Source organism: Ictidomys tridecemlineatus, chromosome 4, assembly GCF_052094955.1.
Source record: "Ictidomys tridecemlineatus isolate mIctTri1 chromosome 4, mIctTri1.hap1, whole genome shotgun sequence".
NCBI classification, from domain to species: domain Eukaryota; kingdom Metazoa; phylum Chordata; class Mammalia; order Rodentia; family Sciuridae; genus Ictidomys; species Ictidomys tridecemlineatus.
Genome location: NC_135480.1, coordinates 143,606,487 through 143,631,667, shown reverse-complemented (window position 1 = coordinate 143,631,667; position 25,181 = coordinate 143,606,487). Strand labels below are relative to the sequence as shown.

At 42.7% G+C, this 25,181-nt stretch overlaps 1 protein-coding gene and 1 pseudogene across 5 annotated transcripts in view; one reads left to right on the top strand and one right to left on the bottom strand.

Moving 5' to 3' along the window:
- The window catches only part of Kank1 (KN motif and ankyrin repeat domains 1), a 196,710-nt gene extending 186,692 nt beyond the window's left edge, over positions 1–10,018 (bottom strand). For 2 of the 5 annotated variants that reach the window (XM_078047572.1, XM_078047578.1), the window contains exon 1: positions 9,866–10,018. The gene's annotated coding sequence lies outside the window, so the exon portion shown is untranslated. Of the gene's footprint in view, positions 1–8,999; positions 9,143–9,584; positions 9,824–9,865 lie in introns of those variants that run through there. The other 3 variants (XM_078047573.1, XM_078047574.1, XM_078047577.1) reach the window with 3 other exon arrangements.
- Positions 10,019–21,441: 11,423 nt separating this feature from the next.
- LOC101973431 (oxysterol-binding protein-related protein 9-like) lies at positions 21,442–23,729 on the top strand (annotated as a pseudogene).
- The last annotated feature ends 1,452 nt before the right edge of the window (positions 23,730–25,181 follow it).

Sequence of the window (25,181 nt, the reverse complement as noted above, 5' to 3'; positions counted from 1 at the left end):
GCCTGGCAACCTCCAGGAATCCCTGAATCCTGAACCAGGTGAAAGTTCTCTGAGTGTAAGGCTCACCCATCCATCATCTCACTGTTCCCCTCTGCTCCTCTGTGCAGGGCTCTCACTACCCCATATTGCAGGCAGTCCAGGACTGTTCTGCTTAGGCAAAAGTGGCTGAGAGCTTACAGAGGAGGGAGAAGGGTGGCGATATGGAGTTGGGGTTTCCCCCAGCACCAGGTTCCCCCAAGCCTGGCTCTGTCCTGTTACTTCCTGCTGAGCTTCCACGGTGGGCTACCTGGGTTACAGCCCTTTCTCTGCTCTTCTGGCCAGAAGAAAACAAGGCAGCTCTTTTCAGATTGTTCTAGGAATTTCACATTCAGTAACGACTGTATCCAAGGTCCTCCTCTCTCATCTTCCCTCCCTGCACACTTCTGCATGTAACTCACCAGGACACACTTAAACACCATTGCATAAAGATATGAAGATAATGTTTCCTTCCAAACACAGAGGCAAGGAAAACATACACCCTGCAGCAAATCAGAGACTCTAGGACCTGCACTCCCAACCACTGCCTTGGGTAGAATCAGAACCCCTCCATCTGACCAGTCCAAAAATAAAGGGGAAAAATGGGAATGAAGTAGAAAAGCCACCCTGAGTTACTGAAGGTCAAGGGAGAGTAGGGGAGGCTCAGGATGGAGCACACTGTGCATGGATTTGGCATCCTAGCCCCACCGGGCACCCAGGCCTAAGTGCAGGTGTGAACACATGCACAGCAGCGCCAAGCCAGGACCCTCATCAGTTATAGATGGGCCTCGTTTACAGGTGAGCAAGGTCACTGGGCAAATGAGAGGTGAGGTCAGAGGGTGACAACATTTTTTCTTTGAAAAAGTTCCCAAGAAAATGACTTATAGTCTACATAAACTTCAGTCCCTTACGCAGTATTTCCTCCTTCTGCCACTGAAGTTCACAAAGCAGGGAAAAGTGCCTGTTTTTCACACTGTTCTGCAGCTACCCTATGGAATCACTGGGGGCTGGCGGAGAGCCCTCACGGCCTCATTACCCATCTTTGGCCTCCAGAGGCCAACTGCAGGGACACCTTCCCTTCAGCAGAGTGGAGTCCAGAAACTTCTGTCGCTTCCGTTTCCAAGAGGCTGGGCTGCCCTGGACGGCGAGGACCTCTGCACAAGAGGGGCTGCAGGCAAGGGAAAGCGAGGCCTCCACGAGACTCTCCATTTCCCCAGGGTATCCAAATGGGCGCTTTCTGCCTCCTGAGGTCCGCCAGGCCTACAAAGAAGCAGTTCTCCCCCTCTGCTAGCCTAAGAATTGATCCACACTCTCCTGACAAAAACAGACGGCACCAAATTTCGGAAGCTTAACCATATGGCTCCTGGGCTAGGGATAGAGCTCAGTTGGCAAAGTGCCTGCTTTGCATGCACAAGGCCCTGAGTTCAATCCCCAGCCACACACACACACACACACACACACTCATTCAATCAATCAATCAATAAAAATATGGCTCCTTTGTGGCTCTGAGTTCATAGAAAAAGTAAAAAATTCTGGAGAACAAAACCCAGACTCAGATGCATACTTAAAGTGGGGGGGGGGGTCAAACCTCACTAGGACAATCTCTTTATAACCAAAATGTTTGAACTTGAACAACGGAAGCAGGAAACTCTGAATCTCCTAAAGGACAGGTGCCACACGGTAGGCATATAAATTACGGTTAATGATGACTGGTGAGTCGGAACCTCAGGCCACCTGACCTCCTTAGTATCTACTAATAAAATGACACTTATCCATTCAAGAAGCATTTCCGAATGCCTACAAAGGGCGACCTGGCTACTGCCCTCCCACCTGGCCACGCCACAGAAAGCCCTGCTGTTCCTCAGGCCAGTGTCTCTGCCCCGTGCCTCCCACCCACATTTCTGTCATTCCCAGCCCTTAGGAACAGTTGTGAACTCACAGATCTTACTCTGGAGCCACAACCACACCCGCTGGCCCCCACCTGCCCAGTAGAGATGGCAGAACACAATCAAGTTCCTAAGACTTCATTAGGGAAATAGCCTTGAATTTTCTCAACTCTAGAAAAGTAAAAACCATAGGCAAAAACTGCCATCAGCAGTCAGTTATCTGAATGGAATGACCTCTCCAGGTTGTTAGTGAAAACATGCCAGGGCTGAGAAACTGCTGAAGTCGACCGCAATTCTTTCCCTCCTTGGGAGGGATCTGGCAAACTCTCCCTGCATTCCTGAATTATAATTCTAAAAGGAGTTTAAAGTGTGTTGTCTCTGAAGCAGAGAAATCTTATTCCCCAGAAGCCTATGTTCTCCAAGGCCTGCTAGGTTATGTAACCCAGGATTTCACCTTGTCACCAAGAGGCCAGACAGCACCTCCAAGTACCTTACAGGTATTAAAGACCACACAGCATCTACTCCTTGCTCAGCAGGGTCCCTAATGCTAGGGGAAGGCAGAATATACACAGAATAAATACAGAGCTAAGTGATATCTGCACATAGGCATTTTTTAAAGATTTTTAAAATATTTGTTTGAGTTGTTGATAGACCTTTATTTTATTTATTTACATATGGTGCTAAGAATTGAACCCAGTGCCTCACACATGCCAGGAAAGTGCACTACCACTGAGCCCCAGCCCCAGAGCATGTGGGCATTCCTAAAGAGGCACACAATCCACTAAAAGATCAACTAAGACAAATGGGTGCCCTGAGTAGAAGGAGAAAGAGGAAATTTCAGAGGGCCAACAGGAAACACAACAAACCCAAGCCCACCAAACCAGGTGCTAAGTTTTCTAGAAACTACTCATTTCATTTTCTCAGAAACAGCAAAAACCTAGAGTTCAGCCATTCAGCTCCCATTTTCCAACTTAACCCTTTGTTGACAGGCCCCTTCTCTTTTTCCCTTCAAATGTAATGCATCAGGAATTCAAATATTCTTTTGCACTTTCAAGTGGAAATTTGATTCCCACTCAACTACAGAGCATGACTCAGACAACTTTCCCTATCAAAATATCACAGTGAAAGGCAAAAGCCAACAGATTTATTGGACAAATTAGAAAAGCTGAGCCAAAGATGTAGCTCAGAGGGGGAGCCCTTGCCCAGCACATGGGGCCCTGGGTTCCATCCCCAGCAACAAAAGTTGAAACAACATAAGCTTGAAAATATACTGAATGCTTAATTTTCAACACAGTCAAGTTTCTGTTCTTTAATCTTTTATTAGACTTAAATCCCTTGAAATACATCTCCCAATAAATCAAAGAAAAAAAAACATGAGAAGTAAATTTTATAGCATGGAGAAAGAGAAAAGCTAGATCAGTTTAATAACTCAGATAGTCAGTCTCCAGATCGATTCCTTAACCAATTTAGCTTTTCTAGTTCACTGTGCTGAAAGTAAAAAGGCTGAACCATGTTTGAGGTGCTTGTCTTCATCAATGATCTGGAAACTTCAATAACACACATTTGCAAGATGAGCTGAAATAAGACAACAGACGAGAGCAAGCCCTGGCAAGGAACTGAAGAAGCAACAGGAACTTGCCCACCATCATCGAGAGTATAAAGGGTTAAAAAACACTTGAATACTATCTACTCCAGCAGAACTGTGGGGCCAACAATTCTACTCCCAGATATATGTCCAAAATAAATATGCACGTGTGCTCACTAGAACATATGCACAAAATTTCTCCTGACAGTACCATTCATTAGTTCAAAACGGGAAAACCACCCAATGTATATCTACAGTGGGAGGGATATACAGTGGGACAGTCACACAAGGAAGCAACACATGGCAATGACAACGAATAGCCCATAAGCGCTTACCAAAATGTGGATCAGTCCTGCACTTACAACACAGGGTGAGAAAAGCCAGACGGGAAGACCAAATACTCTGATAGTATGTCTACAAAATTCAAAAGCTGGGCTGGGGATGTGGCTCAAGCAGTAGCACACTCGCCTGGCATGCGTGCGGCCCGGGTTTGATCCTCAGCACCACATACAAACAAAGATGTTGTGTCTGTCGAGAACTGAAAAATAAATATTAAAAAATTCTCTTCTCTCTCAAAAAAAAAAAAAAAAATTCAAAAGCTGACAGAACCACTCTATGATGCTAGAAGGAAGAGCTGTGCCTGAAAGGGGGGGGGGAATGACTGTCCAGTAGCGCCCCTACCCCCAAAAGATGGGGAGAATCTGACAGAGAGGAGAGGACCTCTCCTAACAGAAGGATCCCTCCCCTAGGAAGGGCCACCCTATGATCCTTCTAGGAAAGGGCAGCACTGTTTAAATGAATACTAAAAAAGAAGAGGAATGGGGACAAGGGAAGAGCAAGAAAGTGTTCAGGCTTGATTTCTACTCTTGCTCCCATTAGTTTGTTACTTCAAGGTTGACAAATAAGGCGATAAGAATTGCAGTGACAATGTGAATTACAAAAAATGTTAATGCAGGCCACAAAATTTACATTCTGCATCTAAACAAGCCAAAATTTACATTTAAAAAAATCAAATGAAGTTTTATCTGCAATATGCACCAGCTGTCAGCCAACCAGAGTGGAAGTTGTTGGGTGCTCCTCAGGGGCTCCGATATTATAAAAAGGGATTAGTTTGTCTTCTGAGAGTTCAACAAGCTCCATTGCTCATTTCCATTAACTAAATGAATTAAAGGAGGAGGGGGACAGTTACAGGATTCTTGACACCATCATATACAATTGTTTCCAATTAACTGATTACTTCAGTGATGAAAAAAGCATGAGGATCCTTACTTCTGGCAGGTCTGTGAGTTTTAACAAGAGCCTCATTGTCGGCCACTGGAGACATCTTGCTCCTGGTCTCCAAGTCCCTCCCAAACTCACGCACTCTCCAAAGGCCCAGGTTTTCCATATCGCCAGTCTTGAAAAGAATGGAACGCTTTATTCAAACTTATAAAGGTAACTAGGAAAAATAAAACTAAAAGCTAATAAAAAATTTGGAAATGGAGAGGCAGAAGGGAGGAGAGAGAGAAAAGAGCTATAAGTATTTCCATTTCTTGGAAAGGTGTTGAAAGAGGTTGTCAAATTTGAGATATCCAATAGAGAGAGCAGCCATCTAAAAAGAAGGCTGCAAATTCTTTGACATTCTTCCCATCAAGGAAGGGGTTGAGGGTCTGTGCCCAACTGAAGAATGTGGGGAAAAAGAAGTCATGCAACTTTGGGGGCACAGGTCGCAAAAGGCCATGAAGTCTCAGTTTCAGTATGTTTGAACGGATCAATGTGGGGCGTGATGGTTAATGTTGTATGTCTCGGAGGTTGTTTTGGAGATTAACATAAATTCCACTCTGGGAAAAGCAGACTACACATCATAATGTAGGTGGGCCTCATGCAATCCAGCGAAGACCTGGAATAAGAAGACCAGGCTCCTTGAACAAGAGGGACTTCTCCAGACTATGTTCAGTCTTCCTCTATACCATGGTTGTCTTGCTCTCCAAATGCTGGCTCATACTACAGAGTTTAGACAAGACAGCCTCCAAGATAATTTATTAAAAAAAAAAAACAAACCTCACTGATACACACACATCTATTTGTTCCTTCTCTGGAAAACACCAACCACAGGAAAACCTGTTAGGATGTGAGAAGTCCTCCCGCCTGGGGCCACTATGCTAAAATCACCAAGATGACAAGTGAAGTTAACATGAGTATGTGCTCTGGTAAAGAGCCAGTACTGGGCCCAGACTTCCAGATACCCCCACCAAAACATAAGTCACAGGAGCAAAAGTCTTCTCAGACCCTCTAGAGAAGCCCATTCAACAGCATGTGCCATACAGCAACCTCAGCACGTCATGGAGAAGAATCTTGCAGCCAAGTCCCCCTGAATCCCTGATCCACAGAACCCATGACCACTGAACAAATTTTAAGCCACTAAATTTTGGGGTCATTTGTTATAACCACCAAGACCTAACAACAGAAACAGAACTCATCACACTGAAAGACACTACGTCTGAGCTGTGACTAGAGTGACAGGTTTTAGTTTTCACATTAAACCCTTTGTTATTTTGCATTATTCATTCCTTGAAAATGTTAGAAATTTTAAAATTTTAAAATAGTCAACAGGGTGTGGCAGTTACTCTTGTAAGTGTTCCTGATGCTGGACAGATTTGTGACTACCTTAGTCAACAGAGCTGGTTTGAACCCATTTAATCCTCACAATAAACCCTATAACAGAGGTGCCTTGAATACCTGTGGTATTTTGGTTTTGATTGAGTGTTGTCCAGATTGGCCTCAAAAACTCACAATCCTCAGCCTCCTGAGTGGCTGGGATTACAAGAGTAAATCACCACACCCAGATTATCCCCCGTTTTATAGGCAGAAAAAAAAATCATGGCACAGAGAGGGTTAGAAATTTGCCAAAGGTCACACGGCAAGCAAAAGATAAGATTCCAATTAGCCAGTCTGAGTGTTGAACTACAATATTTGCACAAAGATCACCAAGATGACTTAGCAGGCGCAAGTCAATGGACAAATGTTACGATCTTAAATTGCCATTCACCTGGGTCTCCAAGCATGTGACTAGCCTCAGAATTCTGTGTCAAGTACTGCCAACTATCTTTTTCTAAAGCTATTGCCTAAATTCAATGCTCTTTAATCTCCACCTGTATACATTTTCAAAGTCCAATTCCCCCAATGTTACCCAGGTTTCTCAGCATTAATTTTTCCATCCACTACCTTTCCAGAATGGTCATTTATACATGTTTGGCCTATTACAGCTGTTTCCTTGTATGTCTCTCTTGCTAGGATCTGAGGGTTTTGGTCACTGAATTCTTCCAGAGTGTCCCATGTCAAAGAAATATAATTATTGTTTACTAATGTTAACTGACATATAGCTTATTCTAAATGAAGGGTGATCTTGCAGCCAGAGTGTTAGGGAGATGTTCACTGAATTTTCTCAGAGGGGAAAGCAGAAGAATTAGGAGTGATTGCTGAGAAAGCTGTAGCCCACTGCATCCTAGTCTTTGCCAGGTGTTGGCAACCAAGCCCCAGGACTCTGGCAACCAAGCCCCAGGACTTGGTGTTGCATGTACAAAACACCTTCCTCCCCCAAAAGCTGCATTTCCCCCTGCTTTTATATTGTTTTCACTATCTTCCAGAAGAATGGCCAGGAAGCCACCCTCACTCTCATTGTCCAGAGTGGCCAGGGAAGGCTCTCCTTGTGCTTGGTTAATCTCTCCCTTGAGATGGCTCAGTGGGGTCCCTTATCTTCAGAGGTACCTACTCCCCACCAATTTTTAAAGATCTCTAAAAGCCCAGCCCAACTTGTTCTCTTCTGACAAGCTGCTCTTAACCAGGCAGGCAACAAAAACCTTCTCAGAACTCAAACAAGGACTCGCTATTTATTGAATAAACTAACTCCTTTGTCATGTGTAAGAATTTTGCCTACCTGGTAATTTTAATATATGATTTGGGCACAAAAAAAATACTTAATATGATCTTTTTTATATCCTCTAAAGCTCCTTGCTCAATAACCTTACAAAGAGTATCACATTAAAAAAAAAAAAACTACAGGGTTGCAGCTGTAGTTCAATGGTAGTGTCTGCCTAGAATGCTTGAGGCCCTGAGTTCCATCCACAACACTGAGGGGGAGGGGGTTCAAGGATTACTCTATGGGTAGATTGGTAAAAAAGAAAATCCCTGGTTTATGAAACAGTCAAAAAAGAGAGGAAAAAAACACTATACTGCACAATATGTACTTGTAAACATGCAGCAATATACACTAGAAAGAACTTCCAAATTAACACATTTCCAGTGGTGCAATAATTATTAAATAAAAGCAAATCCATAGGATTCTGCAGAGATTAGAAAGTTATAGAGCCAGGCATGATGGTGCACAACTGTCATTCCAACTTCTCAGAAGGCTGAGGCAGGAGGATGGCAAGCTCAAAGCATGGGCAACTTAACTAGATCCCATCAGAAACTTTTTTTTTTTTTTTGAAAGGGCCAGAGATGTACCTCAGTAGTAAAGCCCCCAAGTTCAATTCCTAGCACCACAGGGAAACAAAAAAAAATTAATCTTAAATCTGCAGTCCATTTCCACCACCCCCCCTCTAGCATCTTATCTAAACACACACACACACACACACACACACACACACACCCCAGAACTCACTTTTGCTGCAGCTGATCATCAATTAGAGTGATTTTTAGAGGAGAGAGATCTAGGGCACAAGCATATCCAAAGCACACCTGTGCCCTAAGACATAAAATGCACTCTGTAATTTCTGTAGTTTCTGTAATTTCCTCCACCAGCAGCTTCTCCTCCCTCCTCAGGCTTTTTAATTAATCTCCCCATAGGATTGCCCATACTTAATTTTTCTTCAACTGCCTAAGGATCGCGAGGGCCCTTCATTAACAACATAAGGACCAAAGTTAATTATGTCTGTAATCTCTTTCAATCTCTACCGCATAAAGCTACCTTAAAATGAGGGAGTAGTGCTGGAGAGAGGGAAAGAAGAATTACTAATGGGGATAGAAATGCTTGGAGTGAGTGATGAAAATATTCTGGAATTAGTGTTGATGACTGCATAACTTTACTAAAGCCACTGAGCTGTACACATTAAATGTGTAAATTCACAGTTTACTATATCTCAAAAGTTTAAATAAAAGGTGAACGTGCCCAATATTTTAGTAGGGAAAGTTGGGTGAAAGGAGAAACTAGCGAACAAGCACATCACATCCAAAATCAAGATAAATAAATTCATGAAAACTAAAAATCCGATTTCCATCCAGCTCAAGAGGTGGGGGCCTGAAGGTGGGAGAAGGAAGTGAACGATTATAGATCTGAATGATTAAACTTGTTAGTTTTAGGTCTCTCTGTCGGGTATGATAATCCATTCATTAATAAAATGAGCTACCAGAGAGGATGTATAAAAAGCAAGAGCTGCACGCAGGACGCCATAGATCGTTAATGCCAGCACCACCAAGGCCTTCACCTGGTCATCCTTGGGGCAGCACAGCTCTTGCGGACCTGCAAGACTTACCACAAAAAGTTGACTCTGCAAGTTCCAGGGGGCTCCAGATAAAGGGGGAAGGACAATCAAGAAAAGGTGGCTGCCGGGAGCAGGCAGCTCCTTGAGTATTTGCCGACGTGACATGGAAGAAGGGGGTGCTCGGGGACCAAGTCCGCTTACGGACGCCTGCACACGCTCTCTCGCACTGACACCGCAAATCCTCCAGAAACCCACGCGGTCCCAGCTGGGTTGGGCAGTCGGCCAAGGGACCAAGGGCCAGAGCGCCGCAGAGCCCACGCCCCTCCCCCACCTCCTGGCCGGAGCCATCTCGGAGTCGGCTGAGGGCGACCCTAGGCCACCTGCCGCTCTAGGACAGAGGATAAAGAAGTCTTGACCGTCTCGTCTCAGGCGGAGCTGCTCATCGACCTTAACGGAGATTAGCCTCAAAGAGGGGTGCCTCAACCTACCTCTGGCTAATATAGGGCCCAGAAGCACCCTAAGGCCGGCGCGCCGGGTCGGGGTCGGGAGGCGCCCGCACCCTCCCGCCCCCCGGCCGGGCAAGTACTTTCCCGCTCCCCAGAGCCTGGGGCGCTGCGCTCCCTCTTCTAGACCTACCGAGCTCCGCCGCCGCGGGACACGCCAAACGGGGGCGGCCCCGGAGCCGAAGCCACCCCTTGAACCCCTCTTCCAAGGGGCCGTCCTGAGGCCGCCAGAGTAACCCGGGCGAGCGGGAGCCCGCAGGGGCTGTCCTCCACCACCGCCGCCTTGCGCCCCCGGCGCGCGCCAAGTTTGCCAGACTGGGCGCGGAGGCCGGCCCCAAGCAGGGGTCGGAGACTGGCCGCCCGGGCCAACCCTGCCAGGGAAGGGGGTGCAGCGCAGCCCCCCGCGCCACTCACCTCCAGCCGCTCCTCCCAACCTGCCGCGCGGGGCTGGCCACTAGCTCGCTGGCTCCGCGGCGGCTCGCAGAGCTCCGGGAGGAGGCGGGGCGGAGGGGCGGAGTCGGCTCCGGCCGGCAGCGCCAGAATTAAACCCCGAAATGCGCCGCAGCCGTCAGGCACGGAAGCCACTGCGAGGGTGGATTAGCCAGAAGGACCGCAAGCCTCAGACACAGGGCGGGGGACAACTGTGGCTGCGCTCCGGAGAGGAGCGGGAGGGACACGCGGGACGGTGGAGGCTCCCTGAGAGTCGAGGAAGCTGGGCTTTGGATGGCGCTGCCTTTGTAGCCACGGAGCTGGCCGGTGGGTGGGCCCCAGTGCGCCTGCGCGCCGCCGAGCCTTTACCGGGCCCAGGAGGTACCTTACCACACCTCCCAGCCTCCGGCCCACCTGCTCCCTCTGGCTGGCCCACCTGCTCCCTCTGCCTCGCATCTCTTCTACTCACCTGCGTTTATTTGTCATCAGCCCCAAGAGAGAGGAATCAATCCTCCAGTAAGACCCTTAGGTTTATTATCCCTAACGGGGAGAGGAGCTGGATGCGCGAGGATGACACGGTTAATAATCTCGCCTCGCGCCTTTTTACTGCCCCCTCCCTTCAAGCCGCTAAGAAACTGTTTTCTGGCCCCGGCCAGAAATTTCCCGTCGGCCAAGTGTCCTCGGTGCGTGCATGTGCCCCAGCCCCACTGCAGGACCAATGTACCCCTCTCCCCCCATTATACATTTATTGCTGTATTTCACCTGGGATTACAGGCACATACCACTATGCCCATCTGAAAATCTAGCATTTATCCTTAAGGGTGCAGGTGTTCTGTTCCGATAACTCCCAGAGAAAAGGTAGGTCCTACCTCCAGAATTTAGGACGGAACTAAGGAAGTCAGTTCAGTTGCAAACGCCTGATTCCAAGCAATGGCAAGTAGGTCCAAGAGAGAAGAAGTATTGGGAATTGAAAAACAGCCTTAAAACCCGGGGACAAGACGTTTATGCCAGCTCTCTGACCACTGATTCTCTTAATGGGATGCTCCTCCCGAGTGGATTCCCCACAGGATGCACCCAGATAGCCTTACACACGCCACAATTTTTTTGCTAGTGTGTTAAAGGGAAGTCACTAAATCTTACGTGGCTAAGTGCTGTCCTCTGGGGAGAAGAGGCTGTGAATTAATTCTTCCTTATAGTTCTCTGCAAAGCACACCTGCACATTCCTGAAATTGATGGACCCTGACTGTTAAAGGACCGCCCAAAACAGTTGGGTCAGGAAATCTCTTGATTCTCAGCCTTATTCCCAGCTCTCTCTCTAGGTAACAGCGAGCAGACTCCTCCTTCTGGACCTGGGTTTCTTCATTTTGTAAAATAGGGCATTTAGACACTGGACGTTCTTTAAAATGCCTCTGGGCCAATTGTCTAAGATTCTGTGAAAAGGATAATTATCCTAATTATTCCCATTGTGATAAGAGGTGGGAGAGCAGAAGCAGAGGGGATCACAGCATTTTATTTATTTATTTGGGTTTTTAATATTTATTTTTTTAGGTGTAGATGGACACAACACAATGCCTTTATTTTTATGTGGTGCTGAGGATCCAACGCCAGTCCATGCTAGGCCAGGGCTCTACCGCTGAGCCACAATCCCAGCCTCCTTTTATTTTTAATATCATTTTTGTTATTATTGTTTATTTGGTGATGGGGATTGAACTCAAGGCCTCATGCATGCTAGGCAGGCACTTTACCACTGAGCTGTCTCCTCAGCCTGCATTTTAAAAGTGTCTTTCACCCCCCAGAATTCCTAGTCTTCACCTCTGCTTGATCCTCTTCTACATTTGGTCAGTAAACATTTATTCATAGGCCCTCCAAAGGAAATAAACCCAATCAATAAAATATGGCAGAACTTGAACTTTTATTTTTTTTTATTTTTTTTTTATATTTATTTTTTAGTTTTCTGCGGACACAACATCTTTGTTTGTATGCGGTGCTGAGGATCGAACCCGGGCCGCACGTGTGCCAGGCGAGCTACGGCTTGAGCCACATCCCCAACCCCAGAACTTGAACTTTTAGTAGATTTGTATTTGAAATTGTTATTTTGGATTTATTTTTTTAAATTAATATACAAGTCTCACATCATCGAATTTACTCTTAAAGTGCACAGTTCTGTCAGGTGAAGTAGCACTTGCCCCACAAGTTCAAGGCCAAACTGCAATTTAGGAAGCCCTTGCCTCAAAATAAAAAAGGGCTAGGGACCTAGTTTAGTGATAGAGTGCCCCTGTGTGCAATCCCCAGATTGTGGGGGGCAGGGTGTGTGAACAAATCGGTGATTTTTAGATGTATTCATAAATATATTTATGAATACATCTAAAAATGTCACTGTTAATGGTGATGGTTTCTAATAATTTCATTATCCCAGTAAAAACCCCATATCCATTAGAGGTTTTTTATCCCTATTTCTCCTCCAGCTGCTGACAAGCACTAAATTTGCTCCATGAGTTTTCCTATTCTGGGCATTTCATATAAATAGAAACATAAGGACTAGGAAGGTAGCACAGTGGTTAAGTGCTTTCCTAGCAAGCTGGAGGCCCCAGGTTTAATTCCCAGTACCCCCTTCCCCCTCCCCCAGAAGAAGCAATGCGTGGTCTTTTGGTCTGGATCTTTCACTTAGTAAGTGCAAGGTTTATCCAAATTGTAATATGTATCTGTACCCCTCTCTCCTCATTATATATTTATTGCTGTATTTCACCTGGGATTACAGGCACATACCACTATGCCCATCTGAAAATCTAGCATTTATTCTTAACTATAAATGAAGGCAGAAGCATTTAGTTTCTGAGTATGGATTTCTCTATTCAATACAACATTTTTTTGTTAAGATTTTTTTTTTTTTTTTTTTTTTTGCCTGAGTTCCTTGATTTCTTCCCTCTGATTTTCAGGGAAAAACAAAACAGAGGTACAAGTAAATCTGGTATTGGAGATTTTGTGACAGACATCTTGTTGAGACCATATAACCAGTTTGTTGAATTGTTTGGGCAATAATTGGCTTGATTGAGAGTTCTTGGTATGGATTTAAAAATGAAACTTTGGGGATTTTTTTTTCTTTCTTTCTCTCTGTTTTCCCCTCACTGGTACTAGGTATTGAACCCTGAGGTACTCTACCACTGAATTGCATTTCCAACTCTTTTTATTTTTTATTTTTTTACAAAGAGACAGAGTCTTTCTAAATTGCCCAGGCTGACCTTGAATTTGTAATCCTCTTGCCTCAGTCTCCCAAGTTGTTGGGTTTACAGGCCTATAGCCCAACACCAGGCTGAGATCTTAGAATAATAAATTGCAATCACTTATTTGGTGACCATTTGGTTTTTAGAAATGGTGGCCTAGAATTCCATTTATATTTACCAGCCATGCTGTAATCTCATTTTTACCAAGCCTTCAGGAAACAGAAATTAATTTTTTCTCAACTTTTATTTACATGAAATGTCTGAAGACTCATCAAATCAGATAGTTTTGGCTATCACACTCTCAGTAGAGCTTTTGAGGAAGAGGGTGGTTTGGCCACTGTTGGAGTAATCTTGGCCTCTTTTTTTTTTTTTTTTTTTTTTGTATAGTCCTATGTTGTCACCTTTGCCAGTAAACAAGATATCAAGTATTTGGTAGGGCTGGGCTAGGTGATGCATACCTGTCATTCCAGCTATTTGGGAGGCTGGAGGCAGGAGGATCCCATGTTCAAGGTCAGCCTTGACAATTTAGCAAGACGCTGTCTCAAAATAAAATTTAAAAAGGACTGATTATATAGCTCAGTGGCACACCACTCCTATCTTTAATTCCAGTCACAAAAGAAAAAAAGTATTCATAAGGGCATTTTGGAGGTTCCACTGTCACTTTTCAATTTTCCAATCTTGAGATGGTTCATTTACACAGATGTATAGTATTGAAGGAAGGAAGGAGGACTCAGGACATGGAAATACAGTCAATTACAGGGCACCAGGGCACGGTGGTGCAATGCCTATAATCCCAGTGTCTCAGGAGGCTGAAGCAGGAGGATCGCAAGTTCACAGCCAACCTCAGCAACAGCGAGGCACTAAGCAACTCAGTGAAATCCTGTCTCTAAATAAAATACAAAATAGGGCTGGGGATGTGGTTCAGTGGTTGAGTGTCCCTGAGTTCAATCCCTACTACCCCAGTCCCACCCCCCCTAAAAGAAATATAATCAATCCTTAAAGAACATGGGTTTGAACTTTATAATCCACTTCTACATGGGTTTATTTATTTATCTTTGGAGATTCACAACAATTTGAAAAAATTTGCTTGCTAAAATAACCCTGCATAGCCTAGGAATAGCAAAGAAAAATTTCAGCATGTCATAAATTAAATGCATAAGATAAGTAGAGACAGAAGTCTTTTTTATCATTTACTACTCTTTTATCATTTATAAAATTTACAAAAATATGTTACAGAAAGTTAAAATTTATAAAAACTCACACAAACACAGACCATACATGGGGCCATTAGCAGTCCAGAGAACTGTAAACAAATGTAAAGAAGCAGTATTAAATCATAGTTGTATGTAATTAACTATAGTATACACACAGTACTACTGCTGTTGCTGTTGCAATGAGCACAATCATTGAGAGTGTCCACTGAAAATTCTTTGGGATGCTAATTACCTTGGTGTGAGCAGTTCAACTCTCCAGTAAATTGCAAACTGCAGTAAAAAATGATCTCTCAGGTTCTCATGATTTTTTCCTCCATATATAATACATATTACATAAAGTATGTGGTGATTTTGTTATCAATAACAGTAAGTCAGGCAATTCACAGTCAAGTTGTTACAGAGTCAAAAATTATATGGAGATTTTTGACTATATAGGGGTGGGTGCCCTAATTCTGGGTTGTTCAAAGGTGAGCTGTACTTCACTTGTCTCCTCTGTGAAATATTCTTCAACATTTTCTCATCTAACATATTAATAGTAAACACAACTGCAGGTGTTTTTGCAGTTAAACAGCATCTGCCCTGGTTCTGCGCCATACCACCACCAGCTCAGTTGTGTAATGCAACTTCGTGTAATATACTCAGTCATCTGCTGCAGCAACTGACTTATCTATAAAATGGAAACAAATACCTACTGTGCCTCTTTACATCAAGCTACAATAAGGATTAAACCTCCCAGAGGAAGTTGAAGCAAATGGGTCTTGGGCATGCTGCAGGTAGGACTCTGGTGCTGAGTGTCCAGTGTAGGCCCAAGAAGGTAGAGGGCAGCAAGGAGGTAAGTCAGGAGGGAGTGAGGAAAACACCCAGGCAGGAGGTCACCAAGTCAAATAATATTTTGGGGACACATAAAATTGGGGTAGGCCCTGGAAGTAATTTTCTTCTTTGTATGCTGCTTCATTTCACTTTTTTAAAAAAATGGTTATATACCATATTTATAATTGAGGGTTCTTTTTGTTTTGTTTTGGGGCTGGGGGAAGAAGAGTCTATAACACTTATGTATTTTGCAGGGCTATAAAAGAAGGGATTGTGTCTTGAATGTTATAAGGAAGTCACGGTGGCAAGGTGTGTGTGTGTGTGTGTGTGTGTGTGTGTGTGTGTGTGAGAGAGAGAGAGAGAGAGAGAGAGAGAGAGAGAGAGAGAGAGTATAAGGAAATTGTGTGCACACATGAAGAAAAGTGAGTCTCCTCAGAGAAGAGGTAAGCTTTGGGACAGTTGGAGCAACCACCGCAGGAAGCCCTCAGAGACTCCAGATTTACTAATGGAAACAATGTTCTCTCACCCTTGCCCAAGGTCTTACTGCCACTAAGGATACTTTTTAAACATAGATCATTTATTAATATTTCAAAACTTAGATCTGGGAATCACAATGTGGACGACTCACCTATAGGTGATGGTTCTGTGGTTTCCTTTGCCCAAATAGGGCTTTGAAACACCCTTGTTTGGAGAAAACTAAAACAGAAAAAGTAGAAGGGAGTGGCCCACATGTCCTGCTCTGTTTCTTTCTGTATCCCAAAGCTCCTAATTCAGAGTGCATTAGTTGGTTTGCCACTAAGTCACAGCATTACAAAGCTTAGGAAGCGAATGGAAAATAATCCAGTTGCTGACTTCATCAGAAAACAAGTCAAAGAATTATTATCTAAATATAGAAAGAAAAAGTGGCCTAATTTATTGCAATCTACAGTATGATAACCCCAAGCTCATAGCTGCTGGAAACAACTGTTTGAAAGGTAGAAACACATAGATTCATTTGCTTTAGTTATTTTAAAAAGTAAGTTAGGATTCAGGTTGCATTTGGCTGGTACCCTCTGTGAATAAAATTTCAGTGTTGTTGTTGGACATAACCTTCATTCAGGAAATTCGTGCTAAGAGTAATCTTTATTCATAATTATAGTCATTATATTATTGTGGCTATAAAATATTTATAGAGAATTCAAAAGGTGTGGGACATTCTACTAGGATTCTGAGTAGAGGGATTAGGTTTACAAACTTGTACCTGAAGACTTATTTTATTTAGAATATTTACTTATTTACCAAATATTTATTGAGGGCCTACTCTGCCTAAAGTGTTAGGTTAGGTTTTATAAAGGAAACAAAATGAATAATCCCAAGAAACTACTGGTTCTTTAGGGAAATAATGTGTGTGTGTGTGTGTGTGTGTGTGTGTGTGTGTGTGTGTATGTAATATAACAGTTTGACTTTAGGAAGATAATATATATGTGTATAATTCACACATCTTTAACACTAACAGAGTTTGGTTTGAAAGAGGTATGAAATGTTGCAATTAAAACAAGAATCTAATTTTAATAATTGCTAACACTTATTGAGAACTTACTTTTTTTGGTACCAGGGATTGAACCTCCCAGGGTGCCTAACCACTGAACCACATCCCCAGCCCTTTTTATTGTTTGTTTAATTTTAGAACAGAGTTTTGCTAAGTTGCTTAGGGCTTTGCTAAGTCACTGAGGCTGGCTTTGAACTCATGATCCTCCTGCCTCAGCCTCCCGATTCACTGAGCACCTTGGCACATGGCGCTATACCAAGAGCATCCCCTGAGCCAATTTCTCCTGTGAGGTACTCATGGATTAGAATATACAGTTTGTAGTAAAGAAGACCAGAGTTCCAAGTTTCCTCTCTTACTAAGTGGTGAAAAGGATTGGAATCTAGGTTTCTGGAGAGCATAGCCAGGACTCACGAGGAGGATCAAGTTCAGGACAGTGTGTGTATTAGGTGGCTGCTGTTGTTTGGGGTTTTTGTTTTAATCATGTCAGTGATGATAACTTTTACTGAGTCATTGTCACTAAAGCTTTCCCTTAGCAAAGAAATCTTGACCCAGTTGATCTTTTGGCCTTGACCCTTAACCTAGTAGTTTTCACACAACCCAGCCATCTTTTGAGACTCAGAGCCTTTTCATCAAACAAACTTTTAATGACAGATGAAAACAAAGATTCTCTGAGTGCAGTTGAAGGTGGCTGGGGGAGGGGGCAGTCTTCCCTGGGAGATGGGGTCCTCAAGAGAAGGAAAGCAGGCTGCCCCACATTCAACTGAGGATTACCCCAGCTGAAACCTAGTAAGGCACTCTGATGTCAATAAAACCTGTCTTGTCACTAAACGCGAGTTCACTCCCCCAACCCTCTGCCTTATGGCAAGACTGCATCTGGTTCAGCAGATTTATGGGCCTGGGCCTCAATGGAGTTCTAGAATTAGTCATGTCTAATGACCTTGATGTATTTAGTGTAGCTCCTTTAAATCATGAATTGTTTTAGAATGTTAAAAGAGGGCATGCATGGGGCTGGGTTGTGGCTCTGTGGTAGGGTGCTTGCCTGGTGTGTGTGAGGCACTGGGTTTGATTCTCAGCACCACATATAAATAAACAAAAATAAAAGCCCATCAACAACTTAAAAAAAAAAATAGATGGCATGCTTAACTGGTGGTCCTCAAAACCTTGTCAGGAAGCCTAGTAGGTAAGGTCAAAGGTTGAGCCGGCCAGTCTGGAGAAACCCAGTGAGAGGAACAATGGCTCCCTGCTCCTAGGATCTGGTTAGGTGGGAAGCCTTCTCTTGAATGCTGCATTCAAATGAGATCCGGTATGTATAACATAGTACTGAATTTGAACAAAGAAGGGCCAGTCATCTTTTCTCTTCCAGCCGTGATTCTAGTCTGACAAAGCACACTGAGAGAAGGGGAAGAGAAAGAGGGGGCAAAAACTCATAGTGATGGACAATGGCTTGAGTTCAGGGAAACCCTATATGAAATTCTGCCTTGACCCTTAGAGCCAAGGCAATTATGTAAAGGATTTGTACAAGGTTTTATTGTCTACTGTCACTCCTATATTTCTCTAGGAAACACACAGAATTTGAAAGAGCTATTATTGTCTAAATAAATAAGTTCACTCAGTTCCTTTCACTTGCTGCCTCAGGTCATTCAAAAGGTCATTCACTTATCTAACACTTGCATGTATTCAATGTTTATTCAAAGTTTGTGTACTTTAGGAGAACTTATTTCTACAGGCTGTTCGTCTTTTATGAATCTAAGGGACTTCTGTCTAACTCTCAGTGTGTTGCCCACCTAATTTGCATTATTTTTATTGTGATTCTTATTATTTTGAAAAATTAGAAGTAATCCTAATGTCCTACAATAGGGAATGTTCCAGATGTCATGACAGCAATAGGGTAGAATTCTATACAGCCAATATAGATGCTAATTTTCTTTTTTTAACTTTGGGCAAGGTCTCACTAAGTTGATGAGACTAGCTTTGAACTTACAATCTTCCCACATTAGCACCAAGCACTTTGGTAAACATTTGACATATAACCCTCACTATGCTTTTTTTTTTTTTTTTTTTGGTGGGGGTGTACTAAGGATTCAGTTCAGAGGCACTCAACTACTGAGTAACATCCCCAGCCCTTTTTTGTATTCTATTCAGAGACAGGGTCTCAATGAATTGCTTAGCACCTCCCTTTTGCTGAGACTGGCTTGGGACTTGTGATCCTCCTGCTTCAGCCTCCAGAGCTACTGGGATTATAGGCATAGGCTACCTGCTCCCAGTAAGGAGGCTCTTTTTTGTCCTCTCATTTTACAGAGATGGAACTTAAAGCACAGAGAGGTTAAGTTATCTGCCCAAGGAGGCAAATCTAGTAAGAAAGAAAATCAGAATATGAATTCAGAGCTATGCATATCACATGCCATCACTAAGCCATGCTGATTTCCTCTGGTCATAGTTATTGAAATAAATTTTCAACCTATCCATGCTTTGCAAGTTGAAAACTATCATTCCATGTAAGTAGTTTAGAATCTCCCCACAGTCATAGAATAAGTCAACTAAACTGGAAGTCAGGATCCTGGAGTCCTTTATGGACGAGATGATTATGACATTGGTAACTACTCCGTCTTCCTTCCTCCTGCTCTCACCCCACACCCCTCCAGCCAACCTGCCCTCATTGTGCTATTTAAAACTAGGGATCTAGCCCTTCCCATACTTCCATCTTCCTTCTCCTCTTCTTTCCTATAGCACTTATCACCATCCATATCCTCATTTATTCAGTTAGTTTGCTTATATTTGTCTCCCTAGGTCACAAAGTCAAGCTCCACAAAGGGCAGGGATTTGGGGTCTCTTTTGTTCACTGATGGTCCCTAGCACTCACATCAGTGCTTGATACATAATACATGTGCAACAAAAAATATTTGTTGAATAATCCCTGAACTAACCACAAGGTGCCTAAAGTATTTTGATATCAGAGTAACTCTATTAAAGAGTGAATTATTGATTTATTATCTAGCCATACCTCCTTAAAATTGAAAATGAAGTTATCTAAATATTTTTTTATCTGAATCGATGTTTCTGGAGAGAATTGTTTTCTTTTAATGAACATTTTACTTGTGATTTGATATTGTTTTTTTTTTTAATTCAGAGGGGATATATTAAAAATGTTTAACAACAACAAAAACTCTGGAAATAGAAGATTCTTTTAACTTAGAAGAGAGAGAAATCAGGTTGGCTTGGTGTGTTTTCACTGCCCATATAATGGCCTGTCTCTCTGTACAGTGATCCTATAAAACCTGAGCAAATATTTACCTTTGACATCAGAAGAAGTCAGTTAAGCAAATGAAATTTCACAATGAATGAAATGAAAGACTTCCTTCTTTATTTATTCTGGATAGTATATTAATTTTTAGGATGGTTTTATTCACCCAGACATAGAGGTATTGTTTGATAGAAGGTCAGCATTCATTTAGCTTTTGCCCAGCTCTACCTACAACTATTAACTATAACGTTGGTCGTTTCAGAGTTACCAATATACTAGTTGACAGTGTAGTCAATGAAGGTCTCATTGACACTGAATTCTACCCACTGATCAGATCAACTATATTATAATAGCTAATCATTAATAAGTACCAAAAAAAGCATTAATAAATATCTGTTAAGACCTGGGCATCATATCTTTATTATCTCAAATATGTCCACTACCTCCACAGGGCAAGTACTATAGTCACGGAGTCCAGTGAAGCTAAGCAATATTCTTATATCACACAGTCAGAGCTGAGACTCAAACCAAGAGTATCTCAATGATTCCTCAATCTGGGTCAATTTCAAGGTCCACTCTCTGGCCCTAATCATCCATCAAATCAGTTGCCTTATTAGGTTATACTGAAAGAAATTGTGGCAACCAAAAATTCTGTACTTACACTACAAAATTATCTGTTGTTTATCTGACATTCAGACATAACTAGATGTAATTTTATTTGCTGCATCTGGCAATTATATGTGAAGGGACCTTGGAGACTGCTGGGTTCAGTGGTTCTTATCCAGGAGTGCTAGGTGAAATTGATCAGGATGGGATTTCCAAAATATAATCACAGGCTGTCTCTCTGCTGCTTGAGGATTCAGAGTCTGCCAGACCTGTGAATTTTGAAGTTTCACTTATTTAGTCACAAAACATGTGTAGATTTACTGATTACTTACCTCATGCCAAGCATCTTTTCTAGGCCTTGGTAGCACAGTAAGAAACAAAACAAAAATTCTACCTCTGGAGATCTTCCCAGGTGATTTCAAAATTTATCCCAGCTAAGAAACAATGGACCAAGCCTCTCATTTTAGATTAGGGAAATTGAGGTCCAGAATAGTGCTATGCTGGCTAACAGTCACTGAGGGACTAATGTCAAGTCTCCAAGTCTGTTTTTTTTTTTTTTTTTTTAAGTTTCCAACTCTTATCGAACATCTTCATTTATTTTTTTAAAAAGAAAACTATATGCTGACTCTAAGTCCTCCATGTTCCACAATACTCCCCTTTTAATAATCATTACTGTAGGCCCCGGGGATGGGCTGAACTTGTGGCTGGGCCTCCTGCGCCACCAGGATCTGATCGAGGGAGTAGAAGAGGGGTGCGCAGGAGCAGGCCCCCCCGCCCCAGGAGGCACTGAGGGCAGGAGCCTCAGCAAATAGCTTTCTTGCTGGCCGCTTGTGAAGTGAGTAGACCCCGAGGGTCTGGGAGAGGGGCTGGTCCCCACCCTGAGTCTCCGTGGTCCCTGTTGCCTGCCCTGGCAAAGGCCTGAGGCACCAATGTCGTTCCCCTGCCTCCTTCTCGCCGCCCTGTGGGGGTTTGGATTCAGGATTTGTTCCTAGTGTCCAAGACTTTGACAACAAAATAACAGAAGCAGATGCTTATCTACAAATCTTGATAGAACAACTAAAGCTTTTTGATGACAAGCTTCAAAACTGTAAAGATGATGAACAGAGAAAGAAAATTGAAACTCTCAAAGAAACAACAAATAGCGTGGTAGAATCTATTAAACACTGCATTGTGTTGATGCATATCCGCTAAAAGTACTATTAATCCTGTAGATGCAATATGTCAATCCAGTCCCTGGGAACCTGTAATCAGTACAATGTCTTCCCAGACTGTCTTACCTCCAGAACCAGCTCAGTTGTGTAAGTCAGAGCAGCGGCCGTTTTCCTTACCCGTTGGACCTGTATTAGCTACCTTGGGACATCATCAGACTCCAACACCAAATAGTACAGGCAGTGGGCATTCACCACCTCGTAGCAGTCTAACTTCTCCAAGTCATGTCAACTTGTCTCCAAATACGGTCCCAGAGTTTTCTTACTCTAGCAGTGAAGATAAATTCTATGATGCTGATAAATTCCATCAGAGTAGCTCATCCCCAAAGCACTTAATAGATTCTTCTGGTTCTGTCTCAGTCTTGACCCACATCAGTTCAGGAAATAGCCTAAAGTGCCCAGATACCACAGAATCACTAAATTCTTCCATGTCCAACAGTACAAGTGATGCTGACCTTTTTGATTCACATGACGATAGAGACGATGACAGGGATGCAGGTCAGTGGAGGAGCACAAGAGTGTTATCATGCACCTCTTGTCACAGGTTAGGCTCGGAATGGGTCTTACTAAGGTAGTTCTTCCAACAGTTATTCTTGAAAGAATATCCCTTTTAGAAATGTATGCAGACTTTTTTGCACATCCTGACCTGTTTGTGAGCATTAGTGACCAGAAAGATCCCAGGGAGCGAATGGTTCAGGTTGTGAAATGGTACCTCTCGGCCTTTCATGCAGGAAGGAAAGGATCGATGGGTTGACAAAAAGCCATACAACCCCATTTTGGGTGAGATCTTTCAGTGTCACTGGACATTGAATGTCTCTTCAAATGACACTGAAGAGAACAAACACAGAGCTTGTTTCAGAAGGACCAGTTCCCTGCGTTTTCAAAAACAGTATAACATTCGTGGCTGAGCAGGTTTCTCATCATCCAGCCATTTCAGCCTTTTGTGCTGAATGTTTTAACAAGAAAATCCAATTCAGTGCTCATATCTGGTCTAAATCAAAATTCCTTGGGATGTCCATTGGGGTGCACGACATAGGGCAAGGCTGTGTCTCATGTCTAGGCTATGATGAGCATTACATTCTCACATTCCCCAATGGTTATGGAAGGTCTATCCTCACAGTGCCCTGGGTGGAACTAGGAGGAGAATGCAATATTTTTTTTTTCCTGAGAGAGAGAGAGAATTTTCTTTTTAATATTTATTTTTAGTTTTTGGTGGACACAACATCTTTGTTTGTATGTGGTGCTGAGGATCGAACCCGGGCCGCACGCATGCCAGGCGAGCATGCTACTGCTTGAGCCACATCCCCAGCCCGAGAATGCAATATTAATTCTTCCAAAACTGGTTATAGTGCAAATATCGTCTTCCACACTAAACCTTTCTATGGAGGCAAGAAACACAGAATTACTGCTGAGATTTTTTTTCTCCAAATGACAAGAAGTCTTTTTGCTCAATTGAAGGGGAATGGAGTGGTGTAATGTATGCAAAATATGCAATAGGGGAAAATACAGTCTTTGTAGATACCAAGAAGTTGCCTATAATCAAGAAGAAAGTGAGGAAGTTGGAAGATCAAAATGAATATGAGTCCTGCTGCCTTTGGAAGGATGTCACTTTCAATTTAAAAATCAGAGACATTGATGTAGTAACCGAAGCAAAGCACAGACATGAAGAAAGACCAAGAGCAGAAACCTGAGAAAGAAAGGAGAAGGAAATTCAGTGGGAGACAAGGTTATTCCATGAAGATGGAGAATGCTGGGTTTATGATGAACCATTACTGAAACGTCTTGGTGCTGTGAAGCATTAGGCTGGGAAACAAAAGTTTACACCCGATGACCAGGGTAAGTCATGTAAATTAAGCAACAATCTTCCTTTGGGAGAACCTACCACTCCCTTCTTATTGCGGTGGTTCCTATCTCAGGGATACGGGACTTTCTGACACAGATGAACAATTAAAGCTGGAAAAGCTTCCCTTTCTCTATGGCAGTTAAGATTTTGACTTCAGTCCTGAGAAAACAAGATGTCTGCTCCCAGACCCCATGCTTTGAAAAGTTTCACACTCTGCACTCTTGTTCTTCTGTTAAGACATGACATACAGACTCTTATTTCATAATCTGTGGTTTGCAAATTATGGACATAGGAGCTATGTTATTCTAATGCTATTTAACTTAAAATGCTGAGATTACAGATGTTGACAGCAGCAATAGTGCACCCTGACCTCAAATGACAGTGGAAGTTGTCATTGTCACTTCCCTCTTACAAGACCATCACAATTTATGCTGTAGGTATGCATCATGCTTCAAATGTATGGACTTATTCATTCTCCCCATAACTCTGTGAATGGTACAGGAAGAATGTTATTCTAACTGTCCTTTTGCCATCAAAGCAACTTGTAAGTGGAAAAAACAGGCCTCGAATCCAGATTTTTCTATCTCCCAACTTGGAATAAATCTGAGGGTAAATGAAAATTTTGGTTTATTTCTTTTTTCCCTCTTATAAGCACGAATGAACAACAAACTGTTGGACACAAATGTGGAAAAAATCTACTGTCAAAATCCAGTTTCTAGGGCTGGGATTGTGGCTCAGTGGTAGAGTGCTCACCTAGCATGCACGAAGCACTGAGTTTGATCCTCAGCCACCCATAAATGTAAAATAAAGATATTATGTCCATCTAAAACTAAAAAAATAATTTAAAAAATATACTTTCCATATCCATGGGTTTCTCATCTGTGGATTCAACAAAGGATTGAAAATAATTACAGATGTACTGAACATGTACAGTACATATTCTTCCCATCATTATTCTCTGAATAGTACAGTATGACAACTATTTACAGAGCATTTGCATTGCATTAGCTATCAAGTAATCGATAGATAATTTAAAATACAGGAAAGATGATTCATATAGAAAATGTATGTAGGTTCTATGTATATATTACCTCATTTTATATAAAATTCTTGAACATCCTAAAATTTTGGTATTCTTGGTGGGAAAGGCTATTGGAACCAACCAATCCCTGTGAATGTTAAGGGACAATTATATGTATGACACCTTAATATCTTGCCTGATACAGAGACTTTCGCTGAATCTAACCCCAAAGGAGGCACCATTACACCATTTCTTAGAGAGAATGATATATAAATTTCACAAGTTTTTTATTTTTATTTTTACTTTTTAATTTTTTTGGTGTGTGGTACTGAGTGGTTGAACTTAGGTAAGCCTCATTCACTGAGCTACATCCTCATTCCTTCTCTTTTTTCTTTTTATTTCTTTTCTTTCTTTCTTTTTTTTTTTTTTTTTTTTTTTTTTTTTGAGACAGGGTCCCACTAAGTTGCTGAGGCTGGCCTTCAACTTGAGTCCCTCCTGCCTCAGCCTCCTGAGTAATGGTGGGTTATGGGCATGATCTTCACAAGAATTTTAAAGATAAACTGGCTATGACCATACTCTTGTGGACAGCAGCCACCTTCTCCAGCGAAA